Source organism: Oncorhynchus tshawytscha, unplaced genomic scaffold, assembly GCF_018296145.1.
Source record: "Oncorhynchus tshawytscha isolate Ot180627B unplaced genomic scaffold, Otsh_v2.0 Un_contig_81_pilon_pilon, whole genome shotgun sequence".
Lineage (NCBI taxonomy): Eukaryota > Metazoa > Chordata > Actinopteri > Salmoniformes > Salmonidae > Oncorhynchus > Oncorhynchus tshawytscha.
Genome location: NW_024609772.1, coordinates 325396 through 329817, shown reverse-complemented (window position 1 = coordinate 329817; position 4422 = coordinate 325396).

The following is a 4422-nucleotide window of genomic DNA, read 5'->3' as shown; positions in this document are numbered from 1 at the left end:
CCAAGAATATTCTATAAATGTTTTCTACACATTTTCATGCATCATAAAAATACATTTCTTTTAGGTCAGGTACAATTAGTCTCTTAGGTATAGTTGTATTATAGTGTCCTATTGTCAAATCATTTTGTGCAACTAGAAAGATTTAATTCCTATAATTATGATTAAACATGCTTGACAAAGTTTGAAACATAAGTGTTTGGCAGTTGTTTACAAGTACATATCAGATGTAATCATTGTTGATTGTAAAACAGACCAAAGCCTTTGTATTTCATCTATTACACAATGTTTTTTGTTGTTGAAGATATTAGTCTTGTGTTGCATCATTTTGTAAACATTTGATGTTCTATTACAGTGACCTAGAGTATGTTTGACTGCGGACTAATCGAGCAGTCCTTATTTATAATTGAAGACCATGGGTGACTGTGGACTAATCAAGCAGTCCTTATTTATAATTGAAGACCATGGGTGACTGTGGACTAATCGAGCAGTCCTTATTTATAATTGAAGACCATGGGTGACTGTGGACTAATCAAGCAGTCCTTATTTATAATTGAAGACCATGGGTGACTGTGGACTAATCAAGCAGTCCTTATTTATAATTGAAGACCATGGGTGACTGTGGACTAATCTGTGGACTAATCAGTCCTTATTTATAATTGAAGACCATGGGTGACTGTGGACTAATCAAGCAGTCCTTATTTATAATTGAAGACCATGGGTGACTGTGGACTAATCAAGCAGTCCTTATTTATAATTGAAGACCATGGGTGACTGTGGACTAATCAAGCAGTCCTTATTTATAATTGAAGACCATGGGTGACTGTGGACTAATCAAGCAGTCCTTATTTATAATTGAAGACCATGGGTGACTGTGGACTAATCGAGCAGTCCTTATTTATAATTGAAGACCATGGGTGACTGTGGACTAATCAAGCAGTCCTTATTTATAATTGAAGACCATGGGTGACTGTGGACTAATCAAGCAGTCCTTATTTATAATTGAAGACCATGGGTGACTGTGGACTAATCAAGCAGTCCTTATTTATAATTGAAGACCAGGGTGACTGTGGACTAATCATCCTTATTTATAATTGAAGACCATGGGTGACTGTGGACTAATCAAGCAGTCCTTATTTATAATTGAAGACCATGGGTGACTGTGGACTAATCAAGCAGTCCTTATTTATAATTGAAGACCATGGGTGACTGTGGACTAATCAAGCAGTCCTTATTTATAATTGAAGACCATGGGTGACTGTGGACTAATCAAGCAGTCCTTATTTATAATTGAAGACCATGGGTGACTGTGGACTAATCAAGCAGTCCTTATTTATAATTGAAGACCATGGGTGACTGTGGACTAATCGAGCAGTCCTTATTTATAATTGAAGACCATGGGTGACTGTGGACTAATCTCCTTATTTATAATTGAAGACCATGGGTGACTGTGGACTAATCGAGCAGTCCTTATTTATAATTGAAGACCATGGGTGACTGTGGACTAATCGAGCAGTCCTTATTTATAAAGACCATGAAGACCATTTATAATTGAAGACCATGGGTGACTGTGGACTAATCGAGCAGTCCTTATTTATAATTGAAGACCATGGGTGACTGTGGACTAATCAAGCAGTCCTTATTTATAATTGAAGACCATGGGTGACTGTGGACTAATCAAGCAGTCCTTATTTATAATTGAAGACCATGGGTGACTGTGGACTAATCTAAGCAGTCCTTATTTATAATTGAAGACCATGGGTGACTGTGGACTAATCGAGCAGTCCTTATTTATAATTGAAGACCATGGGTGACTGTGGACTAATCAAGCAGTCCTTATTTATAATTGAAGACCATGGGTGACTGTGGACTAATCAAGCAGTCCTTATTTATAATTGAAGACCATGGGTGACTGTGGACTAATCAAGCAGTCCTTATTTATAATTGAAGACCATGGGTGACTGTGGACTAATCGAGCAGTCCTTATTTATAATTGAAGACCATGGGTGACTGTGGACTAATCAAGCAGTCCTTATTTATAATTGAAGACCATGGGTGACTGTGGACTAATCGAGCAGTCCTTATTTATAATTGAAGACCATGGGTGACTGTGGACTAATCAAGCAGTCCTTATTTATAATTGAAGACCATGGGTGACTGTGGACTAATCGAGCAGTCCTTATTTATAATTGAAGACCATGGGTGACTGTGGACTAATCGAGCAGTCCTTATTTATAATTGAAGACCATGGGTGACTGTGGACTAATCGAGCAGTCCTTATTTATAATTGAAGACCATGGGTGACTGTGGACTAATCGAGCAGTCCTTATTTATAATTGAAGACCATGGGTGACTGTGGACTAATCGAGCAGTCCTTATTTATAATTGAAGACCATGGGTGACTGTGGACTAATCGAGCAGTCCTTATTTATAAAGACCATTGAAGACCATGGGTGACTGTGGACTAATCGAGCAGTCCTTATTTATAATTGAAGACCATGGGTGACTGTGGACTAATCGAGCAGTCCTTATTTATAATTGAAGACCATGGGTGACTGTGGACTAAACGAGCAGTCCTTATTTATAATTGAAGACCATGGGTGACTGGACTAATCGAGCAGTCCTTATTTATAATTGAAGACCATGGGTGACTGGACTAATCGAGCAGTCCTTATTTATAATTGAAGACCATGGGTGACTGGACTAATCGAGCAGTCCTTATTTATAATTGAAGACCATGGGTGACTGGACTAATCGAGCAGTCCTTATTTATAATTGAAGACCATGGGTGACTGGACTAATCGAGCAGTCCTTATTTATAATTGAAGACCATGGGTGACTGGACTAATCGAGCAGTCCTTATTTATAATTGAAGACGTGTGGTGTTTTCTAGCGTCGTCTGTCATGCTTTTTTGAATTCTGCGTTGTTTTTCAAATATGTGTACATAGAACGTGGACACGTATACAGGGTCTACGTCTGAGAAATGCTTTTGAGATGAAACGTCTAAACTGTCTCTTAAATATTTCAATTTAATTTGATTTAAAATGGAGCTTTCTAAATGTATTTTGTGAAAACTATAAAAAAAACAATTTTGTACAGTAAATATAGTGAAAGCTTTTTTCGTGTTATTAATTATTTAGCCAACATGAAAAAAGATGCACCAGGTGAGAATAGCTACACAACATATTACCACAGCCCATTTAGAATGGTACAAAGCCTATTTGTTGTACCACTCAACTACAAATGAGTTGATAGAGAATTTCCATACAAACAAACCAAAGTGGGGCCAGTTCCAACCTGATATGTCTTCCAAACAGCCCAGCCCTATCCTATGTGATGCATGGCCCTCATCGGCTACACACAGACCACACAGTTTAACAACATGCAACAATGGAAAAGGTCACTCAATTCAACACCCCTTGTGTTGATAGAGTTGCAACAATGGTAGGGAAAAGGAGGGATACAGGGAGGAGGAGAGGGAGAGAGGGAGGAAACCTAGGAATACTCAGAGTGAGGCAGAGGAGAGATTGTGTGGCAGAATGAGTTATTTTGCTTCACTTGCTGCCACAGCAGGGGGTTGTGTGTGTCTGTGTGTTGAGAGGGATGGGAATAGCTGGAGGGGGAGGGGGACCTGGAGAGAGCTAGGTCAGGTATCACCTGGGAGTTATTGTTGGGTTGTGTTTGTTCTAACACTAACAGGACATGCAGGTGTTCTATTTGTTGCAGGAAATTAAACTTGTGAATTCAAGTTTTAAAAGGCTTTTCAAGTTTGTAATTTCCACTGTAAAAAGTCAGACTTCATTTTCCCTTACGAACAATGTATCAATCCCTACAAAAATGTCCATTAATTACAATCCACATAATAATTCACATTTCCTGTTACTGCAGGATTATTCGCCTGCTGTGAGAAACTGTAAAAGAAAAGAAACCTCTGTTTTTATTGTCACTTACACTCGGTAGGTGCAGTGAAATGTGTCGTTTTACACGGTCACCCATAGTTGGATGGTGCCCTTGGAGCAAATTAGGATTAAGTGCCTTGCTCAAGGGCAAATCGACAGATTTTTCACCATGTCGGCTCGGGTATTTGAACTAACAACCTTTCGGTTACTGGCCTATCGCTCTAACCGCTAGGCTACCTGCTGCAGATCTGTACATTACACACCACATCAGTGATTTCAGAACAAACTCTTGTTGAAGACCAATAGAAGCAAATAAAGGTAATGTTAATAACAGAGTTTTGTGGGGGGAAGGGGAGACGGTCTCTCTATTCAAACCATTGTTCAGTTCTTTATGCAAGCTATTACAACACAATACGTTTGCCACTCTTCAACACCAGGCTGGAGCAGGGATGTCGTGACAAAGGAGGGAGACAGAACACTTTAGACAGCTGCATTGACAGAGAGAAAAACATCCATATTTACAGG